General features: G+C 44.5%; 1 protein-coding gene, 14 non-coding genes and 2 pseudogenes across 19 annotated transcripts in view; all 17 read right to left on the bottom strand.

Moving 5' to 3' along the window:
• Window positions 1–19,296, bottom strand: part of LOC125715571 (uncharacterized) — a 277,458-nt gene that overhangs the window by 66,756 nt on the left and 191,406 nt on the right. The window lies entirely within an intron of this gene.
• LOC125735109 (5S ribosomal RNA) lies at window positions 894–1,012 on the bottom strand. Its single transcript, XR_007394408.1, has one exon. It is a non-coding gene; the product is annotated as a 5S ribosomal RNA (ribosomal RNA).
• LOC125731785 (5S ribosomal RNA) lies at window positions 2,087–2,205 on the bottom strand (annotated as a pseudogene).
• On the bottom strand, window positions 3,283–3,401 carry LOC125737130 (5S ribosomal RNA). The gene has a single exon (XR_007396397.1). It is a non-coding gene; the product is annotated as a 5S ribosomal RNA (ribosomal RNA).
• On the bottom strand, window positions 4,481–4,599 carry LOC125728816 (5S ribosomal RNA). Its single transcript, XR_007389399.1, has one exon. It is a non-coding gene; the product is annotated as a 5S ribosomal RNA (ribosomal RNA).
• On the bottom strand, window positions 5,677–5,795 carry LOC125737065 (5S ribosomal RNA). The gene has a single exon (XR_007396331.1). It is a non-coding gene; the product is annotated as a 5S ribosomal RNA (ribosomal RNA).
• LOC125730822 (5S ribosomal RNA) lies at window positions 6,874–6,992 on the bottom strand. The gene has a single exon (XR_007391111.1). It is a non-coding gene; the product is annotated as a 5S ribosomal RNA (ribosomal RNA).
• LOC125735399 (5S ribosomal RNA) lies at window positions 8,073–8,191 on the bottom strand. Its single transcript, XR_007394695.1, has one exon. It is a non-coding gene; the product is annotated as a 5S ribosomal RNA (ribosomal RNA).
• Window positions 9,272–9,390, bottom strand: LOC125728805 (5S ribosomal RNA). Its single transcript, XR_007389388.1, has one exon. It is a non-coding gene; the product is annotated as a 5S ribosomal RNA (ribosomal RNA).
• Window positions 10,469–10,587, bottom strand: LOC125733501 (5S ribosomal RNA). The gene has a single exon (XR_007392845.1). It is a non-coding gene; the product is annotated as a 5S ribosomal RNA (ribosomal RNA).
• On the bottom strand, window positions 11,669–11,787 carry LOC125736703 (5S ribosomal RNA). Its single transcript, XR_007395977.1, has one exon. It is a non-coding gene; the product is annotated as a 5S ribosomal RNA (ribosomal RNA).
• On the bottom strand, window positions 12,867–12,985 carry LOC125736470 (5S ribosomal RNA). The gene has a single exon (XR_007395748.1). It is a non-coding gene; the product is annotated as a 5S ribosomal RNA (ribosomal RNA).
• Window positions 14,067–14,185, bottom strand: LOC125735029 (5S ribosomal RNA). The gene has a single exon (XR_007394328.1). It is a non-coding gene; the product is annotated as a 5S ribosomal RNA (ribosomal RNA).
• On the bottom strand, window positions 15,271–15,389 carry LOC125736207 (5S ribosomal RNA). The gene has a single exon (XR_007395491.1). It is a non-coding gene; the product is annotated as a 5S ribosomal RNA (ribosomal RNA).
• LOC125735196 (5S ribosomal RNA) lies at window positions 16,472–16,590 on the bottom strand. The gene has a single exon (XR_007394495.1). It is a non-coding gene; the product is annotated as a 5S ribosomal RNA (ribosomal RNA).
• Window positions 17,672–17,790, bottom strand: LOC125735195 (5S ribosomal RNA). The gene has a single exon (XR_007394494.1). It is a non-coding gene; the product is annotated as a 5S ribosomal RNA (ribosomal RNA).
• Window positions 18,609–18,727, bottom strand: LOC125731362 (5S ribosomal RNA; annotated as a pseudogene).

Here is a 19,296-nt window from a genome sequence, read left to right as displayed (position 1 = left end):
ACAATTATTCCATTCTTTCTGCATTCGCACACTTCCTTCTTTTTAACTCCTTTTCACTACCGCACAGGTTAATCGCCGCACGTCCCCCGCCGGCAAACATTACTCCTTTGCCTACTGCATGCAGGCTTCTCTTAACGACCCTCTGTTATCAACTCCGCTAACAGCCACAAAATCTCCGCCGCACGAAGCCCACTGGTAGCTGCTGAATCACATGCTTCCCCAAAACGTCGCGCTGTCAGAACACTGGGAGCTACACACACCAACAAGTCCATACTGCAGGCTGCAGCCAGAACAATTTTCTACATTCAAACATCGACGGCCTCTTCTCTCTAAAAATTCACCAGACCGCTTCTACCACCAGCAAAGAAGTTTCCATCCCTAATTCCTCTGTGATTCCCACTAACCTAAACATTAAGCTGGCATTGAAGGGTGTGAATTACCCCGGCCAATCTGTTCTTTTAAATACAGCTTTTAGCAAGTTTTGAAAGGAGAAGAGCAGAACTTGCTATGGCAATAATATCGAGTCTTCTGTGGCGAAGTGGTTTTTGCATAGAAAACAAAGCGGTCAGTTGAAGAGGAATAATATCAGTACTTTGTTTAAAACTGTGTGTAAAAAGCTGTCTCTTTATCATTAACAATAAGTTGTAAAACGTGAATGGGGAGTGACAGTCTTCAAGTTTGTCAGAAGATCGCGCCCTGGTGGAATAAAGGCACGAACAGCTTACAGCACCTAGAATTACCAGGAAGTATTTAGAGTAAAACGGTTTCTAAAAGCTGGCTTCATGAAAGAGAGAAAAAAAAATATATATATAAAATAGTAAAATGGAAGGGGAGTGCTAGATTTAAATTAATCGTGAAGTGGAGCGCCCCCTGTATAAAGTAAAAGTGAGAAAAGCTTACAGCACCTGGTATTCCCAGGAGGTCTCCCATCCAAGTACTAACCAGACCCTACCCTGATTGGCTTCCGAGATCCGATGAGATCGGGCGTGTTCAGGGTGGTATGGCCATAAGCGAGAGACGCTACCAAAAACAGCCCTTTTGCATTACACGCGTCTATACATGCCAGTTAGTCCCATTGGATCCTGCTCCTGGTTTTTTTTTTTTTTATCTGACTCACACTGCAGCACCACCATCCAATCGGCAGCGCCGGACCCACACCAAACATTCACCAAACTACTCAGCCGGCAGCCTACCACAATTATTCCATTCTTTCCGCATCCGCACACTTCCTTCTTTTTAACTCCTTTTCACTACCGCACAGGTTAATCGCCGCACGTCCCCCGCCGGCAAACATTACTCCTTTGCCTACTGCATGCAGGCTTCTCTTAACGACCCTCTGTTATCAACTCCGCTAACAGCCACAAAATCTCCGCCGCACGAAGCTCACTGGTAGCTGCTGAATCACATGCTTCCCCAAAACGTTGCGCTGTCAGAACACTGGGAGCTACACACACCAACAAGTCCATACTGCAGGCTGCAGCCAGAACAATTTTCTACATTCAAACATCGACGGCCTCTTCTCTCTAAAAATTCACCAGACCGCTTCTACCACCAGCAAAGAAGTTTCCATCCCTAATTCCTCTGTGATTCCCACTAACCTCAACATTAAGCTGGCATTGAAGGGTGTGAATTACCCCGGCCAATCTGTTCTTTTAAATACAGCTTTTAGCAAGTTTTGAAAGGAGAAGAGCAGAACTTGCTATGCCAATAATATCGAGTCTTCTGTGGCAAAGTGGTTTTTGCATAGAAAACAAAGCGGTCAGTTGAAGAGGAATAATATCAGTACTTTGTTTAAAACTGTGTGTAAAAAGCTGTCTCTTTATCATTAACAATAAGTTGTAAAACGTGAATGTGGAGTGACAGTCTTCAAGTTTGTGAGAAGATCGCGCCCTGGTGGAATAAAGGCACGAACAGCTTACAGCACCTAGAATTACCAGGCAGTATTTAGAGTAAAACGGTGTGTAAAGGCTGCCTTTATGAATGAGAGAAAAAAAATATATATATAAAATAGTAAAATGGAAGGGGAGTGATAGATTTAAATTAATCGTGAAGTGGAGTGCCCCCTGTATAAAGTAAAAGTGAGAAAAGCTTACAGCACGTGGTATTCCCAGGCAGTCTCCCATCCAAATACTAACCACACCCTACCCCACTTAGCTTCTGAGATCAGACAAGATCGGGCGTGTTCAGGGTGGTATGGCCATAAGCGAGAGATGCTATCAAAAACAGCCCTTTTGCATTACACGCCTCTATACATGCCAGTTGGTCCCATTGGATCCTACTAATGTTCTTTTTTTTTTTTTTATCTGACTCACACTGCAGCCCCACCATCCAATCGGCAGCGCCGGACCCACACCAAACATTCACCAAACTACTCAGCCGGCAGCCTACCACAATTATTCCATTCTTTCCGCATTCGCACACTTCCTTCTTTTTAACTCCTTTTCACTACCGCACAGGTTAATCGCCGCACGTCCCCCGCCGGCAAACATTACTCCTTTGCCTACTGCATGCAGGCTTCTCTTAACGACCCTCTGTTATCAACTCCGCTAACAGCCACAAAATCTCCGCCGCACGAAGCCCACTGGTAGCTGCTGAATCACATGCTTCCCCAAAACGTCGCGCTGTCAGAACACTGGGAGCTACACACACCAACAAGTCCATACTGCAGGCTGCAGCCAGAACAATTTTCTACATTCAAACATCGACGGCCTCTTCTCTCTAAAAATTCACCAGACCGCTTCTACCACCAGCAAAGAAGTTTCCATCCCTAATTCCTCTGTGATTCCCACTAACCTAAACATTAAGCTGGCATTGAAGGGTGTGAATTACCCCGGCCAATCTGTTCTTTTAAATACAGCTTTTAGCAAGTTTTGAAAGGAGAAGAGTAGAACTTGCTATGCCAATAATATCGAGTCTTCTGTGGCAAAGTGGTTTTTGCATAGAAAACAAAGCGGTCAGTTGAAGAGGAATAATATCAGTACTTTGTTTAAAACTGTGTGTAAAAAGCTGTCTCTTTATCATTAACAATAAGTTGTAAAACGTGAATGTGGAGTGACAGTCTTCAAGTTTGTGTGAAGATCGCGCCCTGGTGGAATAAAGGCACGAACAGCTTACAGCACCTAGAATTACCAGGCAGTATTTAGAGTAAAACGGTGTGTAAAGGCTGCCTTTATGAATGAGAGAAAAAAAAAAATATATATAAAATAGTAAAATGGAAGGGGAGTGATAGATTTAAATTAATCGTGAAGTGGAGTGCCCCCTGTATAAAGTAAAAGTGAGAAAAGCTTACAGCACGTGGTATTCCCAGGCAATCTCCCATCCAAGTACTAACCACACCCTACCCCACTTAGCTTCCGAGATCAGACGAGATCGGGCGTGTTCAGGGTGGTATGGCCATAAGCGAGAGATGCTACCAAAAACAGCCCTTTTGCATTACACGCCTCTATATATGCCAGTTGGTCCCATTGGATCCTACTAATGTTCTTTTTTTTTTTTTTTATCTGACTCACACTGCAGCCCCACCATCCAATCGGCAGCGCCGGACCCACACCAAACATTCACCAAACTACTCAGCCGGCAGCCTACCACAATTATTCCATTCTTTCCGCATCCGCACACTTCCTTCTTTTTAACTCCTTTTCACTACCGCACAGGTTAATCGCCGCACGTCCCCCGCCGGCAAACATTACTCCTTTGCCTACTGCATGCAGGCTTCTCTTAACGACCCTCTGTTATCAACTCCGCTAACAGCCACAAAATCTCCGCCGCACGAAGCCCACTGGTAGCTGCTGAATCACATGCTTCCCCAAAACGTCGCGCTGTCAGAACACTGGGAGCTACACACACCAACAAGTCCATACTGCAGGCTGCAGCCAGAACAATTTTCTACATTCAAACATCGACGGCCTCTTCTCTCTAAAAATTCACCAGACCGCTTCTACCACCAGCAAAGAAGTTTCCATCCCTAATTCCTCTGTGATTCCCACTAACCTAAACATTAAGCTGGCATTGAAGGGTGTGAATTACCCCGGCCAATCTGTTCTTTTAAATACAGCTTTTAGCAAGTTTTGAAAGGAGAAGAGCAGAACTTGCTATGCCAATAATATCGAGTCTTCTGTGGCGAAGTGGTTTTTGCATAGAAAACAAAGCGGTCAGTTGAAGAGGAATAATATCAGTACTTTGTTTACAACTGTGTGTAAAAAGCTGTCTCTTTATCATTAACAATAAGTTGTAAAACGTGAATGGGGAGTGACAGTCTTCAAGTTTGTGAGAAGATCGCGCCCTGGTGGAATAAAGGCACGAACAGCTTACAGCACCTAGAATTACCAGGAAGTATTTAGAGTAAAACGGTTTCTAAAAGCTGCCTTTATGAATGAGAGAAAAAAAATATATATATATAAAATAGTAAAATGGAAGGGGAGTGATAGATTTAAATTAATAGTGAAGTGGAGCGCCCCCTGTATAAAGTAAAAGTGAGAAAAGCTTACAGCACCTGGTATTCCCAGGATGTGTCCTATCCAAGTACTAACCAGACCCTACCCTGCTTGGCTTCTGAGATCGGATGAGATCGGGTGTGTTCAGGGTGGTATGGCCATAAGCGAGAGACGCGACCAAAAACAGACCTTTTGCATTACACGCGTCTATACATGCCAGTTAGTCCCATTGGATCCTACTCCTGGTTTTTTTATTTTTTTATCTGACTCACACTGCAGCACCACCATCCAATCGGCAGCGCCGGACCCACACCAAACATTCACCAAACTACTCAGCCGGCAGCCTACCACAATTATTCCATTCTTTCCGCATCCGCACACTTCCTTCTTTTTAACTCCTTTTCACTACCGCACAGGTTAATCGCCGCACGTCCCCCGCCGGCAAACATTACTCCTTTGCCTACTGCATGCAGGCTTCTCTTAACGACCCTCTGTTATCAACTCCGCTAACAGCCACAAAATCTCCGCCGCACGAAGCCCACTGGTAGCTGCTGAATCACATGATTCCCCAAAACGTCGCGCTGTCAGAACACTGGGAGCTACACACACCAACAAGTCCATACTGCAGGCTGCAGCCAGAACAATTTTCTACATTCAAACATCGACGGCCTCTTCTCTCTAAAAATTCACCAGACCGCTTCTACCACCAGCAAAGAAGTTTCCATCCCTAATTCCTCTGTGATTCCCACTAACCTAAACATTAAGCTGGCATTGAAGGGTGTGAATTACCCCGGCCAATCTGTTCTTTTAAATACAGCTTTTAGCAAGTTTTGAAAGGAGAAGAGCAGAACTTGCTATGCCAATAATATCGAGTCTTCTGTGGCGACGTGGTTTTTGCATAGAAAACAAAGCGGTCAGTTGAAGAGGAATAATATCAGTACTTTGTTTAAAACTGTGTGTAAAAAGCTGTCTCTTTATCATTAACAATAAGTTGTAAAACGTGAATGGGGAGTGACAGTCTTCAAGTTTGTGAGAAGATCGCGCCCTGGTGGAATAAAGGCACGAAGAGCTTACAGCACCTAGAATTACCAGGCAGTATTTAGAGTAAAACGGTGTGTAAAAGCTGCCTTAATGAAAGAGAGAAAATAAAAATATATATATAAAATAGTAAAATGGAAGGGGAGTGATAGATTTAAATTAATCATGAAGTGGAGCGCCCCCTGTATAAAGTAAAAGTGAGAAAAGCTTACAGCACCTGGTATTCCCAGGTGGTCTCCAATCCAAGTACTAACCAGACCCTACCCTGCTTAGCTTCCGAGATCAGACGAGATCGGGCGTGTTCAGGGTGGTTTGGCCACAAGCGAGAGACGCTACCAAAAACAGCCCTTTTGCATTACACGCCTCTATATATGCCAGTTGGTCCCATTGGATCCTACTAATGTTCTTTTTTTTTTTTTATCTGACTCACACTGCAGCCCCACCATCCAATCGGCAGCGCCGGACCCACACCAAACATTCACCAAACTACTCAGCCGGCAGCCTACCACAATTATTCCATTCTTTCCGCATCCGCACACTTCCTTCTTTTTAAGTCCTTTTCACTACCGCACAGGTTAATCGCTGCACGTCCCCCGCCGACAAACATTACTCCTTTGCCTACTGCATGCAGGCTTCTCTTAACGACCCTCTGTTATCAACTCCGCTAACAGCCACAAAATCTCCGCCGCACGGAGCCCACTGGTAGCTGCTGAATCACATGCTTCCCCAAAACGTCGCGCTGTCAGAACACTGGGAGCTACACACACCAACAAGTCCATACTGCAGGCTGCAGCCAGAACAATTTTCTACATTCAAACATCGACGGCCTCTTCTCTCTAAAAATTCACCAGACCGCTTCTACCACCAGCAAAGAAGTTTCCATCCCTAATTCCTCTGTGATTCCCACTAACCTAAACATTAATCTGGCATTGAAGGGTGTGAATTACCCCGGCCAACCTGCTCTTTTAAATACAGCTTTTAGCAAGTTTTGAAAGGAGGAGAAGAGCAGACCTTGCTATGCCAATAATATCGAGTCTTCTGTGGTGAAGTGGTTTTTGCATAGAAAACAAAGTGGTGAGTTGAAGAGGAATTATATCAGTACTTTGTTTAAAACTGTGTGTAAAAAGCTGTCTCTTTATCATTAACAATAAGTTGTAAAACGTGAATGGGGAATGACAGTCTTCAAGTTTGTGAGAAGATCGCGCCCTGGTGGAATGAAGGCACGAACAGCTTACAGCACCTAGAATTACCAGGAAGTATTTAGAGTAAAACGGTGTGTAAAAGCTGCCTTTATGAATGAGAGAAAAAAAAAATATATATAAAATAGTAAAATGGAAGGGGAGTGATAGATTTAAATTAATCGTGAAGTGGAGTGCCCCCTGTATAAAGTAAAAGTGAGAAAAGCTTACAGCACGTGGTATTCCCAGGCAGTCTCCCATCCAAGTACTAACCACACCCTACCCCACCTAGCTTCCGAGATCAGACGAGATCGGGCGTGTTCAGGGTGGTATGGCCATAAGCGAGAGATGCTACCAAAAACAGCCCTTTTGCATTACACGCCTCTATACATGCCAGTTGGTCCCATTGGATCCTACTAATGTTCTTTTTTTTTTTTTTTATCTGACTCACACTGCAGCCCCACCATCCAATCGGCAGCGCCGGACCCACACCAAACATTCACCAAACTACTCAGCCGGCAGCCTACCACAATTATTCCATTCTTTCCGCATTCGCACACTTCCTTCTTTTTAACTCCTTTTCACTACCGCACAGGTTAATCGCCGCACGTCCCCCGCCGGCAAACATTACTCCTTTGCCTACTGCATGCAGGCTTCTCTTAACGACCCTCTGTTATCAACTCCGCTAACAGCCACAAAATCTCCGCCGCACGAAGCCCACTGGTAGCTGCTGAATCACATGCTTCCCCAAAACGTCGCGCTGTCAGAACACTGGGAGCTACACACACCAACAAGTCCATACTGCAGGCTGCAGCCAGAACAATTTTCTACATTCAAACATCGACGGCCTCTTCTCTCTAAAAATTCACCAGACCGCTTCTACCACCAGCAAAGAAGTTTCCATCCCTAATTCCTCTGTGATTCCCACTAACCTAAACATTAAGCTGGCATTGAAGGGTGTGAATTACCCCGGCCAATCTGTTCTTTTAAATACAGCTTTTAGCAAGTTTTGAAAGGAGAAGAGCAGAACTTGCTATGCCAATAATATCGAGTCTTCTGTGGCGAAGTGGTTTTTGCATAGAAAACAAAGCGGTCAGTTGAAGAGGAATAATATCAGTACTTTGTTTAAAACTGTGTGTAAAAAGCTGTCTCTTTATCATTAACAATAAGTTGTAAAACGTGAATGGGGAGTGACAGTCTTCAAGTTTGTGAGAAGATCGCGCCCTGGTGGAATGAAGGCACGAACAGCTTACAGCACCTAGAATTACCAGGAAGTATTTAGAGTAAAACGGTGTGTAAAAGCTACCTTTATGAATGAGAGAAAAATATATATATATATATAAAATAGTAAAATGGAAGGGGGGTGATAGATTTAAATTAATCGTGAAGTGGAGCGCCCCCTGTATAAAGTAAAAGTGAGAAAAGCTTACAGCACCTGGTATTCCCAGGAGGTCTCCCATCCACATACTAATCAGACCCTACCCTGCTTAGCTTCCGAGATCAGATGAGATCGGGCGTGATCAGGGTGGTATGGCCGTAAGCGAGAGATGCTATCAAAAACAGCCCTTTTGCATTACACGCCTCTATACATGCCAGTTGGTCCCATTGGATCCTACTAATGTTCTTTTTTTTTTTTTTATCTGACTCACACTGCAGCACCACCATCCAATCGGCAGCGCCGGACCCACACCAAACATTCACCAAACTACTCAGCCGGCAGCCTACCACAATTATTCCATTCTTTCCGCATCCGCACACTTCCTTCTTTTTAACTCCTTTTCACTACCGCACAGGTTAATCGCCGCACGTCCCCCGCCGGCAAACATTACTCCTTTGCCTACTGCATGCAGGCTTCTCTTAACGACCCTCTGTTATCAACTCCGCTAACAGCCACAAAATCTCCGCCGCACGAAGCCCACTGGTAGCTGCTGAATCACATGCTTCCCCAAAACGTCGCGCTGTCAGAACACTGGGAGCTACACACACCAACAAGTCCATACTGCAGGCTGCAGCCAGAACAATTTTCTACATTCAAACATCGACGGCCTCTTCTCTCTAAAAATTCACCAGACCGCTTCTACCACCAGCAAAGAAGTTTCCATCCCTAATTCCTCTGTGATTCCCACTAACCTAAACATTAAGCTGGCATTGAAGGGTGTGAATTACCCCGGCCAATCTGTTCTTTTAAATACAGCTTTTAGCAAGTTTTGAAAGGAGAAGAGCAGAACTTGCTATGCCAATAATATCGAGTCTTCTGTGGCGAAGTGGTTTTTGCATAGAAAACAAAGCGGTCAGTTGAAGAGGAATAATATCAGTACTTTGTTTACAACTGTGTGTAAAAAGCTGTCTCTTTATCATTAACAATAAGTTGTAAAACGTGAATGGGGAGTGACAGTCTTCAAGTTTGTGAGAAGATCGCGCCCTGGTGGAATAAAGGCACGAACAGCTTACAGCACCTAGAATTACCACGAAGTATTTAGAGTAAAACGGTTTCTAAAAGCTGCCTTTATGAATGAGAGAAAAAAAAAAAATATATATATAAAATAGTAAAATGGAAGGGGAGTGATAGATTTAAATTAATCGTGAAGTGGAGCGCCCCCTGTATAAAGTAAAAGTGAGAAAAGCTTACAGCACCTGGTATTCCCAGGATGTGTCCTATCCAAGTACTAACCAGACCCTACCCTGCTTGGCTTCTGAGATCGGATGAGATCGGGTGTGTTCAGGGTGGTATGGCCATAAGCGAGAGACGCGACCAAAAACAGACCTTTTGCATTACACGCGTCTATACATGCCAGTTAGTCCCATTGGATCCTACTCCTGGTTTTTTTTTTTTTTTATCTGACTCACACTGCAGCACCACCATCCAATCGGCAGCGCCGGACCCACACCAAACATTCACCAAACTACTCAGCCGGCAGCCTACCACAATTATTCCATTCTTTCCGCATCCGCACACTTCCTTCTTTTTAACTCCTTTTCACTACCGCACAGGTTAATCGCCGCACGTCCCCCGCCGGCAAACATTACTCCTTTGCCTACTGCATGCAGGCTTCTCTTAACGACCCTCTGTTATCAACTCCGCTAACAGCCACAAAATCTCCGCCGCACGAAGCCCACTGGTAGCTGCTGAATCACATGATTCCCCAAAAACGTCGCGCTGTCAGAACACTGGGAGCTACACACACCAACAAGTCCATACTGCAGGCTGCAGCCAGAACAATTTTCTACATTCAAACATCGACGGCCTCTTCTCTCTAAAAATTCACCAGACCGCTTCTACCACCAGCAAAGAAGTTTCCATCCCTAATTCCTCTGTGATTCCCACTAACCTAAACATTAAGCTGGCATTGAAGGGTGTGAATTACCCCGGCCAATCTGTTCTTTTAAATACAGCTTTTAGCAAGTTTTGAAAGGAGAAGAGCAGAACTTGCTATGCCAATAATATCGAGTCTTCTGTGGCGAAGTGGTTTTTGCATAGAAAACAAAGCGGTCAGTTGAAGAGGAATAATATCAGTACTTTGTTTAAAACTGTGTGTAAAAAGCTGTCTCTTTATCATTAACAATAAGTTGTAAAACGTGAATGAGGAGTGACAGTCTTCAAGTTTGTGAGAAGATCGCGCCCTGGTGGAATAAAGGCACGAAGAGCTTACAGCACCTAGAATTACCAGGCAGTATTTAGAGTAAAACGGTGTGTAAAAGCTGCCTTTATGAAAGAGAGAAAATAAAAATATATATATAAAATAGTAAAATGGAAGGGGAGTGATAGATTTAAATTAATCATGAAGTGGAGCGCCCCCTGTATAAAGTAAAAGTGAGAAAAGCTTACAGCACCTGGTATTCCCAGGTGGTCTCCCATCCAAGTACTAACCAGACCCTACCCTGCTTAGCTTCCGAGATCAGACGAGATCGGGCGTGTTCAGGGTGGTATGGCCACAAGCGAGAAATGCTACCAAAAACAGCCCTTTTGCATTACACGCCTCTATATATGCCAGTTGGTCCCATTGGATCCTACTAATGTTCTTTTTTTTTTTTTATCTGACTCACACTGCAGCCCCACCATCCAATCGGCAGCGCCGGACCCACACCAAACATTCACCAAACTACTCAGCCGGCAGCCTACCACAATTATTCCATTCTTTCCGCATCCGCACACTTCCTTCTTTTTAAGTCCTTTTCACTACCGCACAGGTTAATCGCTGCACGTCCCCCGCCGACAAACATTACTCCTTTGCCTGCTGCATGCAGGCTTCTCTTAACGACCCTCTGTTATCAACTCCGCTAACAGCCACAAAATCTCCGCCGCACGAAGCCCACTGGTAGCTGCTGAATCACATGCTTCCCCAAAACGTCGCGCTGTCAGAACACTGGGAGCTACACACACCAACAAGTCCATACTGCAGGCTGCAGCCAGAACAATTTTCTACATTCAAACATCGACGGCCTCTTCTCTCTAAAAATTCACCAGACCGCTTCTACCACCAGCAAAGAAGTTTCCATCCCTAATTCCTCTGTGATTCCCACTAACCTAAACATTAATCTGGCATTGAAGGGTGTGAATTACCCCGGCCAACCTGCTCTTTTAAATACAGCTTTTAGCAAGTTTTGAAAGGAGGAGAAGAGCAGACCTTGCTATGCCAATAATATCGAGTCTTCTGTGGTGAAGTGGTTTTTGCATAGAAAACAAAGTGGTGAGTTGAAGAGGAATTATATCAGTACTTTGTTTAAAACTGTGTGTAAAAAGCTGTCTCTTTATTATTAACAATAAGTTGTAAAACATGAATGGGGAGTGACAGTCTTCAAGTTTGTGAGAAGATCGCGCCCTGGTGGAATAAAGGCACGAACAGCTTACAGCACCTAGAATTACCAGGAAGTATTTAGAGTAAAACGTTTTCTAAAAGCTGCCTTTATGAATGAGAGAAAAAAAAATATATATATATAAAATAGTAAAATGGAAGGGGAGTGATAGATTTAAATTAATCGTGAAGTGGAGCGCCCCCTGTATAAAGTAAAAGTGAGAAAAGCTTGCAGCACCTGGTATTCCCAGGTGGTCTCCCAATCAAGTACTAACCAGACCCTACCCTGCTTAGCTTCCGAGATCAGACAAGATCGGGCGTGTTCAGGGTGGTATGGCCGTAAGCGGGAGATGCGACCAAAAACAGCCCTTTTGCATTACACGCGTCTATACATGCCAGTTAGTCCCATTGGATCCTACTCCTGGTTTTTTTTTTTTTTTTATCTGACTCACACTGCAGCCCCACCATCCAATCGGCAGCGCCGGACCCACACCAAACATTCACCAAACTACTCAGCCGGCAGCCTACCACAATTATTCCATTCTTTCCGCATCCGCACACTTCCTTCTTTTTAACTCCTTTTCACTACCGCACAGGTTAATCGCCGCACGTCCCCCGCCGGCAAACATTACTCCTTTGCCTACTGCATGCAGGCTTCTCTTAACGACCCTCTGTTATCAACTCCGCTAACAGCCACAAAATCTCCGCCGCACGAAGCCCACTGGTAGCTGCTGAATCACATGCTTCCCCAAAACGTCGCGCTGTCAGAACACTGGGAGCTACACACACCAACAAGTCCATACTGCAGGCTGCAGCCAGAACAATTTTCTACATTCAAACATCGACGGCCTCTTCTCTCTAAAAATTCACCAGACCGCTTCTACCACCAGCAAAGAAGTTTCCATCCCTAATTCCTCTGTGATTCCCACTAACCTAAACATTAAGCTGGCATTGAAGGGTGTGAATTACCCCGGCCAATCTGTTCTTTTAAATACAGCTTTTAGCAAGTTTTGAAAGGAGAAGAGCAGAACTTGCTATGCCAATAATATCGAGTCTTCTGTGGCGAAGTGGTTTTTGCATAGAAAACAAAGCGGTCAGTTGAAGAGGAATAATATCAGTACTTTGTTTAAAACTGTGTGTAAAAAGCTGTCTCTTTATCATTAACAATAAGTTGTAAAACGTGAATGGGGAGTGACAGTCTTCAAGTTTGTGAGAAGATCGCGCCCTGGTGGAATAAAGGCACGAACAGCTTACAGCACCTAGAATTACCAGGAAGTATTTAGAGTAAAACGGTTTCTAAAAGCTGCCTTTATGAATGAGAGAAAAAAAAATATATATATATAAAATAGTAAAATGGAAGGGGAGTGATAGATTTAAATTAATCGTGAAGTGGAGCGCCCCCTGTATAAAGTAAAAGTGAGAAAAGCTTACAGCACCTGGTATTCCCAGGTGGTCTCCCATCCAAGTACTAACCAGACCCTATCCTGCTTAGCTTCCAAGATCCGACGAGATCGGGCGTGTTCAGGGTGGTATGGCCATAAGCGAGAGATGCTACCAAAAACAGCCCTTTTGCATTACACGTGTCTATACATGCCAGATAGTCCCATTGGATCCTACTCCTGGTTTTTTTTTATTTTTTTATCTGACTCACACTGCAGCCCCACCATCCAATCGGCAGCGCCGGACCCACACCAAACATTCACCAAACTACTCAGCCGGCAGCCTACCACAATTATTCCATTCTTTCCGCATCCGCACACTTCCTTCTTTTTAACTCCTTTTCACTACCGCACAGGTTAATCGCCGCACGTCCCCCGCCGGCAAACATTACTCCTTTGCCTACTGCATGCAGGCTTCTCTTAACGACCCTCTGTTATCAACTCCGCTAACAGCCACAAAATCTCCGCCGCACGAAGCCCACTGGTAGCTGCTGAATCACATGCTTCCCCAAAACGTCACGCTGTCAGAACACTGGGAGCTACACACACCAACAAGTCCTTACTGCAGGCTGCAGCCAGAACAATTTTCTACATTCAAACATCGACGGCCTCTTCTCTCTAAAAATTCACCAGACCGCTTCTACCACCAGCAAAGAAGTTTCCATCCCTAATTCCTCTGTGATTCCCACTAACCTAAACATTAAGCTGGCATTGAAGGGTGTGAATTACCCCGGCCAATCTGTTCTTTTAAATACAGCTTTTAGCAAGTTTTGAAAGGAGAAGAGCAGAACTTGCTATGCCAATAATATCGAGTCTTCTGTGGCGAAGTGGTTTTTGCATAGAAAACAAAGCGGTCAGTTGAAGAGGAATAATATCAGTACTTTGTTTAAAACTGTGTGTAAAAAGCTGTCTCTTTATCATTAACAATAAGTTGTAAAACGTGAATGGGGAGTGACAGTCTTCAAGTTGGTGAGAAGATCGCGCCCTGGTGGAATAAAGGCACGAACAGCTTACAGCACCTAGAATTACCAGGAAGTATTTAGAGTAAAACGGTTTCTAAAAGCTGCCTTTATGAATGAGAGAAAAAAAAAATATATATATATAAAATAGTAAAATGGAAGGGGAGTGATAGATTTAAATTAATCGTGAAGTGGAGCGCCCCCTGTATAAAGTAAAAGTGAGAAAAGCTTACAGCACCTGGTATTCCCAGGTGGTCTCCCATCCAAGGACTAACCAGACCCTACCCTGCTTGGCTTCCGAGATCAGACGAGATCGGGCGTGTTCAGGGTGGTATGGCCGTAAGCGAGAGATGCTACCAAAAACAGCCCTTTTGCATTACACGCCTCTATACATGCCAGTTAGTCCCATTGGATCCTACTCCTGTTTTTTTTTTTTTTATCTGACTCACACTGCAGCCCCACCATCCAATCGGCAGCGCCGGACCCACACCAAACATTCACCAAACTACTCAGCCGGCAGCCTACCACAATTATTCCATTCTTTCCGCATCCGCACACTTCCTTCTTTTTAACTCCTTTTCACTACCGCACAGGTTAATCGCCGCACGTCCCCCGCCGGCAAACATTACTCCTTTGCCTACTGCATGCAGGCTTCTCTTAACGACCCTCTGTTATCAACTCCGCTAACAGCCACAAAATCTCCGCCGCACGAAGCCCACTGGTAGCTGCTGAATCACATGCTTCCCCAAAACGTCGCGCTGTCAGAACACTGAGAGCTACACACACCAACAAGTCCATACTGCAGGCTGCAGCCAGAACAATTTTCTACATTCAAACATCGACGGCCTCTTCTCTCTAAAAATTCACCAGACCGCTTCTACCACCAGCAAAGAAGTTTCCATCCCTAATTCCTCTGTGATTCCCACTAACCTAAACATTAATCTGGCATTGAAGGGTGTGAATTACCCCGGCCAACCTGCTCTTTTAAATACAGCTTTTAGCAAGTTTTGAAAGGAGGAGAAGAGCAGACCTTGCTATGCCAATAATATCGAGTCTTCTGTGGCGAAGTGGTTTTTGCATAGAAAACAAAGTGGTGAGTTGAAGAGGAATTATATCAGTACTTTGTTTAAAACTGTGTGTAAAAAGCTGTCTCTTTATTATTAACAATAAGTTGTAAAACGTGAATGGGGAGTGACAGTCTTCAAGTTTGTGAGAAGATCGCGCCCTGGTGGAATAAAGGCACGAACAGCTTACAGCACCTAGAATTACCAGGAAGTATTTGGAGTAAAACGGTGTGTAAAAGCTGCCTTTATGAATGAGAGAAATATATATATATATATATATATATAAAATAGTAAAATGGAAGGGGAGTGATAGATTTAAATTAATCGTGAAGTGGAGCGCCCCCTGTATAAAGTAAAAGTGAGAAAAGCTTACAGCACCTGGTATTCCCAGGAGGTCTCCCATCCAAGTACTAACCAGACCCTACCCTGCTTGGCTTCCAAGATCGGATGAGAACGGGCGTGTTCAGGGTGGTATGGCCATAAGCGAGAGACGCGACCAAAAACAGCCCTTTTGCATTACACACGTCTATACATGCCAGTTAGTCCCATTGGATCCTACTCCTGGTTTTTTTTTTTTTTTTTATCTGACTCACACTGCAGCCCCACCATCCAATCGGCAGCGCCGGACCCACACCAAACATTCACCAAACTACTCAGCCGGCAGCCTACCACAATTATTCCATTCTTTCCGCATCCGCACACTTCCTTCTTTTTAACTCCTTTTCACTACTGCACAGGTTAATCGCTGCACGTCCCCCGCCGGCAAACATTACTCCTTTGCCTACTGCATGCAGGCTTCTCTTAACGACCCTCTGTTATCAACTCCGCTAACAGCCACAAAATCTCCGCCGCACGAAGCCCACTGGTAGCTGCTGAATCACATGCTTCCCCAAAACGTCGCGCTGTCAGAACACTGGGAGCTACACACACCAACAAGTCCATACTGCAGGCTGCAGCCAGAACTATTTTCTACATTCAAACATCGACGGCCTCTTCTCTCTAAAAATTCACCAGACCGCTTCTACCACCAGCAAAGAAGTTTCCATCCCTAATTCCTCTGTGATTCCCACTAACCTAAACATTAAGCTGGCATTGAAGGGTGTGAATTACCCCGGCCAATCTGTTATTTTAAATACAGCTTTTAGCAAGTTTTGAAAGGAGAAGAGCAGAACTTGCTATGCCAATAATATCGAGTCTTCTGTGGCGAAGTGGTTTTTGCATAGAAAACAAAGCGGTCAGTTGAAGAGGAATAATATCAGTACTTTGTTTACAACTGTGTGTAAAAAGCTGTCTCTTTATCATTAACAATAAGTTGTAAAACGTGAATGGGGAGTGACAGTCTTCAAGTTTCTGAGAAGATCGCGCCCTGGTGGAATAAAGGCACGAACAGCTTACAGCACCTAGAATTACCAGGAAGTATTTAAAGTAAAATGGTGTCTAAAAGCTGCCTTTATGAATGAGAGAAAAAAAAAAATATATATATATAAAATAGTAAAATGGAAGGGGAGTGATAGATTTAAATTAATCGTGAAGTGGAGCGCCCCCTGTATAAAGTAAAAGTGAGAAAAGCTTACAGCACCTGGTATTCCCAGGTGGTCTCCCATCCAAGTACTAACCAGACCCTACCCTGCTTAGCTTCCGAGATCAGACAAGATCGGACGTGTTCAGGGTGGTATGGCCGTAAGCGAGAGATGCTACCAAAAACAGCCCTTTTGCATTACACGCGTCTATACATGCCAGTTAGTCCCATTGGATCCTACTCCTGGTTTTCTTTTTTTTTTTATCTGACTCACACTGCAGCACCACCATCCAATCGGCAGCGCCGGACCCACACCAAACATTCACCAAACTACTCAGCCGGCAGCCTACCACAATTATTCCATTCTTTCCGCATCCGCACACTTCCTTCTTTTTAACTCCTTTTCACTACTGCACAGGTTAATCGCTGCACGTCCCCCGCCGGCAAACATTACTCCTTTGCCTACTGCATGCAGGCTTCTCTTAACGACCCTCTGTTATCAACTCCGCTAACAGCCACAAAATCTCCGCCGCACGAAGCCCACTGGTAGCTGCTGAATCACATGCTTCCCCAAAACGTCGCGCTGTCAGAACACTGGGAGCTACACACACCAACAAGTCCATACTGCAGGCTGCAGCCAGAACTATTTTCTACATTCAAACATCGACGGCCTCTTCTCTCTAAAAATTCACCAGACCGCTTCTACCACCAGCAAAGAAGTTTCCATCCCTAATTCCTCTGTGATTCCCACTAACCTAAACATTAAGCTGGCATTGAAGGGTGTGAATTACCCCGGCCAATCTGTTATTTTAAATACAGCTTTTAGCAAGTTTTGAAAGGAGAAGAGCAGAACTTGCTATGCCAATAATATCGAGTCTTCTGTGGCGAAGTGGTTTTTGCATAGAAAACAAAGCGGTCAGTTGAAGAGGAATAATATCAGTACTTTGTTTACAACTGTGTGTAAAAAGCTGTCTCTTTATCATTAACAATAAGTTGTAAAACGTGAATGGGGAGTGACAGTCTTCAAGTTTCTGAGAAGATCGCGCCCTGGTGGAATAAAGGCACGAACAGCTTACAGCACCTAGAATTACCAGGAAGTATTTAAAGTAAAATGGTGTCTAAAAGCTGCCTTTATGAATGAGAGAAAAAAAAAAATATATATATATAAAATAGTAAAATGGAAGGGGAGTGATAGATTTAAATTAATCGTGAAGTGGAGCGCCCCCTGTATAAAGTAAAAGTGAGAAAAGCTTACAGCACCTGGTATTCCCAGGTGGTCTCCCATCCAAGTACTAACCAGACCCTACCCTGCTTAGCTTCCGAGATCAGACAAGATCGGACGTGTTCAGGGTGGTATGGCCGTAAGCGAGAGATGCTACCAAAAACAGCCCTTTTGCATTACACGCGTCTATACATGCCAGTTAGTCCCATTGGATCCTACTCCTGGTTTTCTTTTTTTTTTTATCTGACTCACACTGCAGCACCACCATCCAATCGGCAGCGCCGGACCCACACCAAACATTCACCAAACTACTCAGCCGGCAGCCTACCACAATTATTCCATTCTTTCCGCATCCGCACACTTCCTTCTTTTTAACTCCTTTTCACTACCGCACAGGTTAATCGCCGCACGTCCCCCGCCGGCAAACATTACTCCTTTGCCTACTGCATGCAGGCTTCTCTTAACGACCCTCTGTTATCAACTCCGCTAACAGCCACAAAATCTCCACCGCACGAAGCCCACTGGTAGCTGCTGAATCACATGCTTCCCCAAAACGTCGCGCTGTCAGAACACTGGGAGCTACACACACCAACAAGTCCATACTGCAGGCTGCAGCCAGAACTATTTTCTACATTCAAACATCGACGGCCTCTTCTCTCTAAAAATTGTAAAATAATAATAATAAAAACGTGAAAAAAAAAAATAAAGTTGTAAAACGTGAATGGGGAGTGACAGTCTTCAAGTTTGTGAGAAAATCGCGCCCTGGTGGAATAAAGGCACGAACAGCTTACAGCACCTAGAATTACCAGGAAGTATTTAGAGTAAAACGGTTTCTAAAAGCTGCCTTTATGAATGAGAGAAAAAAAAAAATATATATATATAAAATAGTAAAATGGAAGGGGAGTGATAGATTTAAATTAATCGTGAAGTGGAGCGCCCCCTGTATAAAGTAAAAGTGAGAAAGGCTAACAGCACGTGGTATTCCCAGGAGGTCTCCCATCCAAGTACTAACCAGACCCTACCCTGCTTGGCTTCCGAGATCAGACAAGATCAGGCGTGTTCAGGGTGGTATGGCCGTGAGCGAGAGATGCTACCAAAAACAGCCCTTTTGCATTACACGCGTCTATACATGCCAGTTAGTCCCATTGGATCCTACTCCTGGTTTTTTTTTTTTTTTTATCTGACTCACACTGCAGCCCCACCATCCAATCGGCAGCGCCGGACCCACACCAAACATTCACCAAACTACTCAGCCGGCAGCCTACCACAATTATTCCATTCTTTCCGCATCCGCACACTTCCTTCTTTTTAACTCCTTTTCACTACCGCACAGGTTAATCGCCGCACGTCCCCCGCCGGCAAACATTACTCCTTTGCCTACTGCATGCAGGCTTCTCTTAACGACCCTCTGTTATCAACTCCGCTAACAGCCACAAAATCTCCGCCGCACGAAGCCCACTGGTAGCTGCTGAATCACATGCTTCCCCAAAACGTCGCGCTGTCAGAACACTGGGAGCTACACACACCAACAAGTCCATACTGCAGGCTGCAGCCAGAACAATTTTCTACATTCAAACATCGACGGCCTCTTCTCTCTAAAAATTCACCAGACCGCTTCTACCACCAGCAAAGAAGTTTCCATCCCTAATTC

This window comes from Brienomyrus brachyistius, chromosome 2 (genome assembly GCF_023856365.1).
Source record: "Brienomyrus brachyistius isolate T26 chromosome 2, BBRACH_0.4, whole genome shotgun sequence".
Classification (NCBI taxonomy): Eukaryota; Metazoa; Chordata; class Actinopteri; order Osteoglossiformes; family Mormyridae; genus Brienomyrus; species Brienomyrus brachyistius.
Note: the sequence above shows the minus strand (reverse complement) of the source record. Positions and strands in the feature narration are given on the sequence as shown.